Below are 13,668 nucleotides of genomic sequence, written 5' to 3' on the forward strand. Positions count from 1 at the left end.
CAATTTTAAGATGGTGAGATTTTTTTTTTCTCTCTCAGCATTTTAAATATTTCACTCCATTCTTTACTTGCTTGCCATGGTTTCTGAGGAGGAATTGAAGTAGTTCTTATCTTTGCTCTTCTATAGGAAAGATACATTTCCCCCTCTGGCTTCTTTTAGGGTATTTTCTTTATGTTTGATTTTCTATAGTTTGAAAATAATATACCTAGATATGTATGTATGTATGTATGTATAATATACATATTATATATATAATAATATAGATAGATACAGATATTTTGCTTGGCATTCTCTGAGCTTTTTGGATCTGTAGTTTAATTCTTCAGTAGTTTGGGGAAATTCCCAGTCATTATTATTTCATATTTTTCTTCTGTTCCTTTTCCTCTTTCTTCTCCTTCTGGTATTCCCATTGTGACTGTTATACCTTTTGTAGTTGTACCACAGTTCTTGGATATTCTATTCCAATTTTTGGTCTTTTTTCTGCTTGTTTTTCACTTTTGGAGTTTTCTAGAGAAATCCTCAAGCTCAGAGATTCTTTTCATAGCTGTGTCCAGTACTAAGTTCAGCAAAAGCATTCTTCGTTTCTGTTACAGTGTCTTTGATCTCTAGAATTCCTGGTTCTTCATGGAATTTTCATTTCTTTGCATATGTTGTCCATCTGTTCTTGAATGTTGTCTATTTTATCCATTAGAACCCTTAGGATATTAGTCATAATCGTTTTAAATTTTGTGTCTGATCATCCCAACATCTCTGCCACGTCTGAGTCTGGTTCTGATGCTTGCTCTGTCTCTTCAAACTGTGTTTTTGCCTTTTAGTATGTTTCGTAATTTTTTATGATGGCCAGACATGATGTACTAGGTAACTTCTGTAAATAGGATTTTAGTAATGTTGCGGTAAGGTTTATGATTAGGTTTCAGCCCTTTAGTAAGCCTTTCCCTCTGGACTGTGAACTTCATGCATGCTTCTCAGTTTTTTCCACCTCTTAGGTGAGGTAGAATGGTTAGCAGGGGCTGGAGTTAAATATTTGTCTTCCTCCACGTAGAAGGCTATAGAGCCAGCTGGAGTTGGGTATTTCCTTTCCCACAGGCCAGTAAGGCTCTTTATAAAACTCCAGCAGGTTAGGACCTGGTTAAATCGTTTCTCCTAAGGGCACACCTTGTTAAGAAGAGCAGAAGCTTTGGTATATTTCAAAATGGTTTCTTTTCGTCTACTGGAAGCAGAAGGAGATTTTTCTTCCAATATTCATTGTGAGAATGTGGTAGAGTATGAGGAGATTAAAATTCACCAAAGTGTGGGGTTGCTGAAATGATTGGCACCCCCTGGAGTTTTTACCTTTCAGGCTTGCTCACCTTGCACCCCCAAACCCCAGCAATTCACCAATTACAGTTTAGATTTTCCTATCTGGCATTGGTCCCTAAAAGAAATTTCTGCTCTAGTGCATAGTGAGTCTCTGTATTTGCCTTGTCTGTCTCTCCAGTTTGGGGGGCAACAGTTTGACCTGTGACCTCACTTCTCTTATGGCTCAAGAAGAGTTGTTGATTTTTCAATTTGTTCGGCTTGATACCTGTTGTTAGGATGGAATGGCAACTTCTAGGCTCTTTACACAATAGGCGGAACACCAGAAGTCCCAGATAAGATTTTAAAAGGAAAAATATTCTTAATTCCAGCACCTAGAGATATCATCTTGATATATATCATTGCAAATCTTTTTCTGTGTGTGCGTGTATGTGTGTGTATGTATGTATGCATATATGCATTCATGCATATGTATGTGTGTGAGTATACATGCATATATATAAATATGTACATATACAAATATATTTGATTTTCCACTAAAAAGGGTCACTTCTTTTTTTAAAAAAAAAAGTATTAAAGCATCATTTAGACATAGACCAGGAAAAGGTATAGGCAACCACAAATGATTAGTATCCATAATTTTTTTTAAATTTTCAAATTAATAAAGAAAAGGTAAATACCACAAAAAAAAAGTAAGAAAAAATTCTGAGCTAAACAATTCAAAGAGGAAATATAAATAACTAATTAATACATAAAATATTGGCTCATCCTTTTATAGAATTTGGAAAGTACTATTTAAAACACCAATGAATTCATACTAATCAGATTAAGAACAGAAATAATCTGACAATATCAAGAGTTGGAAAGGATATAGAAAAGTGAAAACTGTTATTCACTGCTGGCAAGGATATAAATTAGTACAGTTGATTTGGAAAACAATTTGACAACTTATAATAAAATAGAAGATAGAATATTATATGACCCAGCAATTTCACTTATATATCAATCATACATCCTAGAGAAACTTTTGTGAATAATACAAGGTTGGTACTATAATAAGACTGGTAAAGACGGCATTGTTTGTAATACTGAAAAAAATAAAAATGGCTTATGTCTTATAGAAGAGAAGAGATAAATAAATGATGGTGCATTTATCAAATGCACAGAAAATGAATAAAGTGGATTTATTATTGACATGGATGAATATCAAATATTTTATTAAGGAATAAAAGCAATAACTAGAAGTATGCATTCAGTTTAGTACCATATATATAAAACTTAATCATATTACTGTATAAAATTATAAGAAATGCACTGGAACTTTAAATATAAAATTCAGGAGAGTGATTTCCTCAGGAGAAGACAGAGGTGAAGGTGGGTAGAATCAGAGGGAATGCTTTTTAGCTTTAATTATATAAATAATGTATGATTTTCTTAAGTTGTGTGGTAGATGCTTTGGGTTTTTATTGTTGATTTTTATTCATTTCTGAATGAAATATTTCTAATTAAATTTTTAAAGAAAAAATATATGAAAGTAGATTCTTATGGTTTTGATATAAATCTCAGATCAGGATACTAAAATTCTTTATCCCATTATTTTGTATAACCTATATGAAAATAAAATTTAGAATAGATTGATTAAGAATTAAAATCTATTAACATTTGAGTGCAATACAGTCTGTTGACAAGCTGGAAATTTTGTTTTATTGAGTCTACAGCCATGCCACCCTGAACAAGCCCAATTTGGTCTGATCTCAGAAGCTAAGCAGGGTCGGGCCTGGTTAGTACTTGGATGGGAGACCACCTAGGAAGACCAGGTACTGCAGGCATAACAAATAAAAAATAAGGGATTGTAAACTAACAAGGTCCTTGCAATCTGTGAGGTCAACCAAGATTTGCCTTGCCTATAAAAAAAAAAATTATTGTGTTGTTGTAAACAGATTTTTTATTGTTTTTGTAAACAGTGTTATGTTATAATCATTATTCAATATAATCACTGAGTTGTGCAGTTCTCCCTGGATTAAAAAAAAATTCTTATTCATACTCTTCAGTGGACCAAAAGCATTTGGGGAAATGTTACTAAGATTTTGCTATTCCTAGTCAGACTTCAGTATCCTATAAGTAAAGAATAGAAAATAGAGGGAGGAACCTAGGTATAATGGGCAGAGGATTTCGAACTGAAATTTTAGTTAATATTATTATGACTAGATTGTTAATCAGAGAGATCCTTATTACCTCCATGCGTTAGATGAATGAAGTGAGCCCATATCTATTCAAGGTCCCATCCACCATTCTTGCTTGCCAAATTCTCAAATTTCTTTAGAAGCATACACAAATGTTGGCACACTTAATTTCTCCATTGAAAAATGTGAAATTGATTGTTATTTTTATTTACCCTTCCAATACATTCATTGTACTTCACATGGTCAATAATATAAAATATTAATATCCTTGTTTCAGAAAACAAAATCTTATGAAAGTGCACAAAAAATAATAATGAAAACACAAGTGAATATTTCCAGTGAAAACATGAAAGAGAACAGATGAGGAAGTCTAGTTACATCTTTTACTAGAAAAGGTGAGAGATTCAAAAACAATGTTTATAGTTGGCCACTGGGTTTTCTGAACATATAATAAATTCTTTACATAGATTATATTGTTTGGATGACATAAATTATTTGGATCATAGAGATTACCAAAGAAACATTCAGCAATTTTTCTACTTGCACTTATTAATAAACAATTGGTCATTGCTTTTATAAATCATGTTTATAAATTTTGTAAATCCATAATCATCAGTCTTTTTTCTGAAAAAGTATTGCATAAAATAGGCTAAACTATCATATATAGTTACACTCAGGGTCAGCTGAATGGCATGATGGTGGCAGGGAATCTTTGAGTTCAGTCTCTTTATGAAAATTGTTCACTGTGCCTGGAAGAGTTAATGTCAATTCAACCTTAAGAACACCTAGAGTTTCTCTGCCAGCAGTATGCAGAAATTTTTTGTTTAGTTGCCTAGCTTCTCCTTCAAGGATAGAAAGAGACATATTCACATAACTCCTATTTTTCTGTCCACTCCTAAAACAGATATTCTTTATGTGTGAGTCAACTAAAAAGCATAGTCTGTTTTACTTGTCTTCTGCTACACACATGCACACATATGCACACAGTGTCTTTTAGACAACATATAGTGAATTAGTCTTAGTAAAACTGGGTCTTTAAGCACTAAAACAAAGCAAAACAAAAAACTAAAGGCACAAGCTTTTTCCAGTTCCATTTTATCAAATTTGCTGACATTTAACTGAATATTTAATTTAAAAATGGGCTAACAACCTTATACTGTTGTCAAAGATTTTGATACCATTCATAAAGTTATATGGGAACATTTTGATTTTATTTTCCTTGGCCTCTCAACAAAATATCACTATTAAATTTAGCTAGTGAGTGTGATCTTTGTACCTCATTACTCTTATTCCAGTTTAATTATTGTACAAGCTTTTGTAAATGACTCATATGCTCCGTATTTCAAGCAAATGCAACCATTTTTTAATCTCACGAGAAATGCCTTGTTTGTTGTTGACATTAAGCACATGTGTCATGTCATTAGAAAAAGAAATATACCTAAGAAAACATTACAAAGTTAGTGACTCAGGGCACTGGTCCTCTTGAAATTTCAAACTACATAGTTTCAATTTTTCCTTCAGTATTAATATTGTAGATTATTGTAGCTATTTCCATTTTTCATCCATATTGTAATGTGTATCACCAAACATTTTCTCCCAATTTACACTTTTTTTCTGAGAATATCAGAGATTATTATTCAAGTCATTCAAGACAAAAATTGCTTTTACATAAAATATACACAAATATCAAAATAAAATATTCTAGATAAGTAATTATGAATCATCTAGCTATTAGAGGCCAGATTGCCTCATATCAGTCATGTCTCTCTTCTCTTTTTCATTGAAATAATCATTTAATAATTGGAGGCACTTCGTTCTAAATCAATTGATCCATCTTCCAAATTTCAAGCTAGAGCATATACAAAAAAGTTATTTAATGTTGAATTCAAAGAGACTACTTGATTTTTCAAGTTCATACACAGATTTTAGCATTAATTATTTCAATAGTCTGCATGTACAGCCCTTGGCCTCATAGGCAGGTTGACAGTCAGTTCAACCTTGAATTTTTTCCTCCACTCCAAAGAGAGTAATATTTTTTAAATAAATAATTAGACATAACTACACTCCAAAAAAAAAAAAAAATGATTCATGCACCAGAAACAGACCAGAAATAGGTTTAAAAGTAGGGGATGGATGAATCTGTGGACCTGTGCAGATTCAAGGAGAGAAACAAGGAGAAGTATCATTAAACTGGGCTGGCTGCTTGCCAGTAAAAGGATTCTGACAAAACTCTCCATTGCCTGAGGCTACCCTTAAATAAAACTGTGACCCATCAGATGTTGGAAGAGCAAAGGACTTTTCCTAGGCAGAACCTGGGCTATGCTGTTCACCAGCTCAGTGTTGTGGTCTGGGTCAGGATCCCAGCACAGGGAAAACTGCCCCAAAACTAGAGGGCAGATAGTAATGAATCTGGGGGAAAGGGGAAGGCGGATAGGCAGGAAGGACAACTCACTCATGCTAAATTTAGGAAGGATTATTCCAAAACCCCTAGGGATTAGCACCAAGAAAAAGAACAACAAAACCTATAGTTGACTTATTCACTACCAATAAAATAGATTTAAAAATTGTTTTCAAAATGACTCTAATAAAAGTTTCGAGTTCCTTATTTAAAATAGTTTTATCTTTAAAAAGTGAAAAAGTAAGAATGAAACCAAAATAGACATAAACAAAGCAAAAATAGATAAATAAGAAGCAGCACCAATAAGAAATTTAAGACAAAAGTATTTATTGACTTTTTAAAAATCTTTATACTAACACTACCAAAGAGAGTCAATCAATTGGAGAATAAAAGTAACCAATCCGCTCAGAATGCTGCATCAAAAGATAAATAGATTGATATGGTCCACCACATGCAAATGGAACATAGACTATAAAGAAATATAGCTGAGAATTTTCCAAGATTTAAAATGCAAAATGTATAAATAAAAATAGGACCAACCTAGTCATGCCATGGTGAAAAAACAGAACAATAAAGAAGAGAAAATATTACATCTCAGTAAGAAAAGAGAAATTGTCTTTTTAAAAGAACAAAAATTGGCATAAATCTTACCTGAAAAAGTACTTTACTGAGATTGTTAAATATCCTTTCCAGTTTTTCAGTTCATCTTTGTGCACATTCCACAAATAATCGTTTATGTTAATGTAGCCAGTTTTGTTTTAATTTTATTATAGCCCATGAACACAGATAAGAATAACACTAGTACTTTTACAAAAATAAACAAACATTTTACCACAGCTAAAATAATGTAAAATTGAATATGATTGTTAAATACGCTTCATCAAAGTTAATAATATTTTGAATCTATTACTGAACTATGGTCATTAGAAACTCAAACATAACAACCTGGAAGGCACAGCAGTCTGAAGATGTGCTTCTTTGATGTAAAATTAATCATCTTTTTGTTACTTGCGAGCCAATGATTGTGCATGGTTGGTCTATATTATAGCTACAGCCTAGTAACAGTACAGTTTTAGATGAGAAAGTATTTCTAAGCACAACCTAAATATTCAGATATGTATAAATTAGGGGTGGTGGAGAGAAACATCCCCTTAGATTTAAGGACTCCCTGTTTTAAAGTATGGTTTTTGGTTTATTTATTTATTTTTTAGTTGTAATAGATCTTTCTCCAGTTCTAGAACTTGTAACCATTAATGACCATATCTTTCAGCTGGGAATAAATGCTTTACATTTTTTTCCCCTAAGATAGGATAACCATAATTAAATTTCTTAACAAAGCTACTGTGCACTCACTAATCAACAGTTTCTTAATATGGTTAGTTGTAAAAGTAACTATTGGGGGGAGGGAGATGGAGAGTTATTGTTTGACATGTACAGAGTTTCAGTTTAGGATGATGAAAAAGTTTTGTAAATGTACAGTGATGATGGTCACACAACAATATGAATACACTCAATACCACTGAACTGTATATTTAAAAATGGTTAAAATTGTAAATTTTATGTTATGTGTATTTTACCCCAATTTAAAAAAATTAACTTTGGGGAGAAGGTAACAATCAAAATTTTAAAACAACAGGGAAATCAGAGCTGACTATTGTATTCAAAGAAGTGACTGTTTAGGATGAGAACTGTTTAACAAGTTCCTGATTTGTGATAGCCCTAATATGTTTTCAGCTATGCCACTTTTTCCCAGTCTGTGTGGCACTTATCCAACAGGAAATTTACCTCAGATCAGTACATGTCACCAGTCTTGGTACAGCTCTAGCTTATCTGCTCCAAATTAAACTGAAAACTACTCTGTCATTTCTTTTAACCTTTGAGTTTGAAGCAATTCTAAGAACTTTTCTCCCAGCAATTGTCTGTTCCTCCTGGGTACCATGCTACAACTAGGCCTAATCATAGAATTCTAGGGTTGAAGAATCTTAAAAATCACTGTGATCTTTCCAACATTGGCCACAGCCACTCAAATACCGTCCTAACAAACAGTGTAGGTAGTGTTGTCTTTTAAAGCTCATTCTCATAGTTTTACCCTTCAGGATTTGTTCTAGAAACATCAGCTTCAAATATAAATCTATCAGACTTTGTATTAAGGCACATTTCCCCTTCTCTTGCTTAAAATTGAATGGGGGCAAAAATTAATCACCTTCTTATTAATTTTTTACATCCAGTTTTTGAAGGTCATTACTAATTTGAAATTGGATCCCAGCTGTCTCTTCTACAGCTAAATAACTTTGAACTTTATTCTTTGAACTTTAACACATATGATTAGATTTCTGTTCTTATAAAGTCTGTGACCTTTTTATTTGTTCCTTTCTTTCATACTTTTATTTCCCTCAAGATATAGAGGCATAACACTCAAATACAGGTATGATAATTCTTTTATTAATTTCTGTATTTTCTTATACCCTAGGGTCATGATAATTTTTATGAGAGATTCTACTACAGACTTATATATAGCTTAAGAATCGTTGTATCTCTAAGAACAATAATACTCTTATTGTCGATATTTACATTTGCCAGTCATTTCTACTATTTGTATTGATTATATTCAGCCTGTTATTCCAGATTTGACCATTAGCAATCATCTTTTTCCAGATGATACCAAGTAATTTTTAAATGTAACACTGATCTCAAAGGAAAAGGTGGTATCGGTAACATTTATTGATCCCACGTATATGTCAGGATAGCTTAAATAAAAAGAAGAAAGATGGTTTATTTTAACATCTTGCTTAATTGTAACTTTTAAATATAACTTACTGCTAGTAGTTATACACATGATGGATATTCTCAACATGTGATTCTCTGTGTATCAACTTGCTACTCTGTTTTTTTAAAATCAGGTTACTAAGTAGAGGCATTTTGAGTATGCATCATATATTAATTGTATATTTTATACAATAGTACAACATCTATTTTATTAAGCCCTTCTACTTCCCTTAAGAATAAAAAGCTACGCAAGAGTCAAAACTCTTCATTATTTAGGTATAGTGAAATGTACTCTGTAGTTCTGTCAATTTAGAGAGCAAGCCCTGTGCATCCAGGAGTAGGAATAGTTTACTGAGGTATAAAACCCCTCAAAGGAGGGCAAAAGCATGGTAATTATCATAATAGTGACGATTTTAATAGTAGAAATGCTTCAAAAATGAGTATCTTACAGCAGGTAGACTCTCCACAACCTGCAGCTTATACATAATCTCTGACCTGATCTGGGCTCCAAACATCCCCAGTTAGGAACAGCAAACAGTATCAAGCAAAACAGACAAGATTCCTAAGCAATGATGAGTATAAGGAAAGGAGAGAGCGGCATGCTCATGCCCCAGCAAACCTAACCAGCCCTGCCCCCCAAGGTGATGAAATGTGTGACTGTCGCAAGACTCAATAATACTGTTATAATTGGGATGTACAGGGAATAGATGCCAGCTGCAGAAACAGTATGTGCTTTGACAAGGAGTGTGTTGCAAGCCGCTGCCAACCTGTGCCTGCTGCCAACTCCACTCAGCTACAAATAGAAATGATGATGCACAGTGGGCCACAGCTCTTGTAGTAGCCTTCACCAACCACTGCTTCAGGACCAAGCAAGATTTAGAATTCCAGCATGAGCATGGCAGTCTTCAAATTAGTTACACAACACAGAGTGGTACTTCTCAAAAGATGTGTGCAGGTCACCAGCATTAGCTTCAACAGAAAAGCTTGTTTATAAATATGCAGCTTTGTTGCCTATACCCCAGACCTGTTGAATCAGAATCTCTGAGGATGAAGCATTTTTAAATTTTTTAAAAATTCCCTAGTGTTTCTTATGAACAGTTGATTTATTATCCAAGGTCAAGTAAGCCAACTAAGAGATACCAAAGCACAAATCACAAAACCATATAAAGTAGGAGAAAAAATATTGGCTTGCATTCTTATTATGTTTTGCAGTTTAACAAGTGCTTTTATATGTAACCTCATTTCTCCACAATTATATTTTACAGAATAGACTACCTAGGAGTTCTGAATTGCCTAAGGTTAGAAATATACTTTAAAATTTTTAAAGGATCAAGCATATAAAGATATTTTAGTAATGTCTAGAGCTCTTTCCACTCTGCTATTCTGACTCATTGTAATAATAATTATGATGACATGAATAAATAAAAAGAAAAAAAATGACAGCAGCCCTTCCCATATGCCAGACATTGGGCTAAGATTTTATGTTTGTTACTTCATTTAATTTCCATAATACATGAGATGGTATACTTCCAGTTTTATAGCTGAGGAGATTAAGGCTCAGGAAAATTAGATTAGATTGCCTGAGATCATAGAGCAAGAAATTACGGTGACTAGGTCCAAATGTTCCACCGACTTTAAAGCATGTGCTCCAACTACTCTGCCCTATAGCCTCCCTGGTCTGACTCACTCAATCTAGCTCTGAAGCTTCATTGTTCAAAGCTTAAACCTGGCTGCACTTCTTCACAACAACCAGTGTAATCAGATCTAGCCTGATGAAGTGAATGAACTCAATGACTCCCTCAGTACCATGTCTTCATATGTTCATTTGTTAGCAATGTATTTATTGACTTCCCATTTGATGCCATAGATTGTGCTTGTGATGGGAATATGGAGATACACAAAATGAAGTTGGTGCTCTCATGGGATTTACAAACTGGTGTCAATCTAGAGCTATACCAGTTCACACTAGTCTCTACTTCTCCTGACCAGAAGCCCACGATCTACAGATTTTTCCACTACTCTTTGTTAATAAAACATGATTCTCCCATGCTCTTGGCCAACCCCTCTCCTGGTGAAGTTCAGCAAATCTGAACCCTTCACTGCTAATGGTTTGTAATGGGCTCAGGTGCTACATTTACAAAAGGCTATAATCATTTTATCAGTCAGGACACTTTCAGTTGCAGAACAAAAAAAATGTGAATTGGCTTACATGAAGAAAGAATTTTTAGACTCATGAACTGGAAAGTTATAGAGATTTTCTAGGTACAGCTGGATTCGGGTAGTCAAGGAATGTCGTCGGAAAGCTCTCATCATCCTTAGCAGCTTTCCTCTGTTAGCTTTATTCTCTCGTAAGTTCTTGCAACATAATAGCAAGATGGCCACCAGCAGCTATAGTCTCACCTCCTACTCTATTTGTAAACAGCAAGGAAAGAACGTCTCTTTTTCATAAGTTTTAATAAGAATCCCAAGTTGAGTGCCATTGGCTTGGCCTAGGTAACCTAAAAAATGTAGCACTTTGATTGTCCCGGTCTGAATCATATGCCCCTAGGAAATGACTTTGGCTCTGCCCAAACTGCCTCAGTTGGAAGCTGAGAAGAAGTGCTTCCCCAAAGACAAAATAGTGCTATTGTCAGAAATAGATGCTGAGTAGAGAAAAGCAATAGATACATATTAAAACTATTTACTACGGACTTCATAGCAATACCCTAATCTAGAGTACCAATTCCAGAAAGAAAAAAAAAAATCCAGTACAAAAAGCAGGAAAATAGGGGGAGAGGAAAAGAAACAGGGAGGAAAATAGAGGAAATAAATATTTTATTTCCTTCAAATATCATCAAATAGACTACTATTATTTTATTTATGCAAAATATGAGCCTTCCACATGGGAGAATGGTCTTGGGCGACCCTAATAAAGTATATCCCACTAGATGGGTCACACTGACCTCAACAGAAAGGTTCTGTTGATTGTGATTATAAGTCTAATATGAGAAAGAAGAGAAAAATTTAATTCAATAAAATGTTCAGGCATTTTGAAAATAGCAGCTATTAGGTCCTTTTAGGCAAGAGCTCCAATTATTATTATTTTTTATTTCTATTTCAGTGTCCACAACCTTTTGTTTGGGCATGGTTCAGATACCCACTCTTTCTCACTAGTTGTGTGGCCTTGGAAGTTATTTAACCTTTTTGTAAAATAGAGATGGTAAAATAGAGCTGTCTCCTTAAGCTGTTGTTAGAATTAAATGAGCTAATTCAAGAAAAACGCTTAGGATAGTAATTGCCATATAAAAGGCATATTACCTTATAGTTATTTTAAAAGCATTTTTGGCAGAACTTAGCAATGAGATGTTGGATCTGTGTGGGGCAACTGCTGAGTTATAGAAATAATCATATTTTTGCCTTGAATTGTTCAAATACTTTTATTAATACCTGTTCTATATGGTAAGAACTCAAGGTCAGCAACAGCTTTAATCTCAGTATTTCCCTCACAAGACATAGCATCTTTAAAAATTTTGTTCTTTAGCTTCCACATGTAAGTAAAATCATATGGCATTTGTCTTTCTCTGTCTGACTTAGTCCACTCAGAATAATACCCTCTAAGTCCATCCATGTTTTTGCAGATGGCAAGATTGCATTCCTTTTTATGGCTGAGTAATATTCCACTGTATATGTATACCACGTCTTCTTTATCCATTTATCCATTGATGGACACCCACGTTGCCTCTATATCTTGGCTACTGTAAATAATGCAAACTTAGCATTTCCTGAATAGGTGACTGAAAAAATGAATGGAAACAAATGGAACCATATCTTCTGTCTTTACCTCTTAAATTGTCTTCCCTTCAACTACATGTGTTTCCTGAAAAAAAGTAACAATATAAAAGCATTCTCCCTCACTGTAATAAACAAATTTCCAAAGATTATTCCTAGAAAAAGCAAAGCCTTACTACCACAAAGTGAATACTTGATTAGTACAATTTTAGGAGCAAGGACAGACAGAAAAGAGATATTTTGGATCAGTGAACATTCCTGGCTGCCCTGAAATCATCCAGCATAATTTGCCTTTCACATCAGCAAACTTAGAAACCATATGTATTCCTTCTCAATCTTCACCACCTTTGAAGCAAGACTGGACGCTTGTGAGTACTTATTCCGCCTCAAATCTCACCACATAGGTTGATGTCTGCTGCTCAGGGTAGCCCTTGTCTCTGTCAGACAGCTCTCCACATGGACTTCGCAAAAGACATAAATGGGAATGCAAACTGCCAGCTCCGTAGAATAACATCTGAGGCACTCTGTGAGTACTGACATGCTGCAGAATAGCCCAGATGGCCACCCAGGGACAACCGTACAACTGCATAGACTTCTGCAGAGAGCAATATGTGACAGGAAGTATAGCCAAGGTCCACATCTACATGCCCACACTAGAATCACATAATTGTGCTGCTGCCAGAAGCTTCCTGAGGAGGGAGGAGATTTTAAGCAGGTATCCATTTTCAGAAAGTCCCTCCCCTTCTATGACAAAGAGATTAAGATCTAGCTCCATGTATAAACAGCTTTCAGAACCTCTCTCATCCATTTAGGGCATAGCACTGCAGCAAAATCTTTTCTCCTAGTTTACGTAATTTTCTACCTGTTAGCATTTTTATAACCTCTGTACTTAACAGGTTAATGGAACTTTCATCCCTTGCAATACCACCCAAAATACAATGTTACCTATAATAAATTCCAGCCAGTGTCTTTTGTAATGATTCCCCAATGGAGTGTGCTGGAGCATTGATCACAAACTTCATGCCTTGGAATCCTGACCTTCTGGGAGGGTCATTCTCTGTCTGTGGAGTCACAGCTGGATCTAACTCTGACGTGAAGGCAGACATTGAAAAGATTATGGCATAATTTTAAATATGTATGTTTGTGTAGTCAAAATACATATAGTTTAAAATATGTTTATAAAATTAATAATCACCTCCTCACAAGCTTAAACATTACTTTTCTGTGTCACCAAATGTCTTTTTAGCATTCTAGATA

The 13,668-nt window shown here is 34.3% G+C and overlaps 1 pseudogene; it reads left to right on the forward strand.

The window, feature by feature from the left end:
* Positions 1–3,006: 3,006 nt before the first annotated feature.
* On the forward strand, positions 3,007–3,125 carry LOC112480860 (annotated as a pseudogene).
* The last annotated feature ends 10,543 nt before the right edge of the window (positions 3,126–13,668 follow it).

The sequence above is a fragment of the Pteropus alecto genome, unplaced genomic scaffold (assembly GCF_000325575.1).
Source record: "Pteropus alecto unplaced genomic scaffold, ASM32557v1 scaffold20, whole genome shotgun sequence".
Taxonomy (NCBI): Eukaryota; Metazoa; Chordata; class Mammalia; order Chiroptera; family Pteropodidae; genus Pteropus; species Pteropus alecto.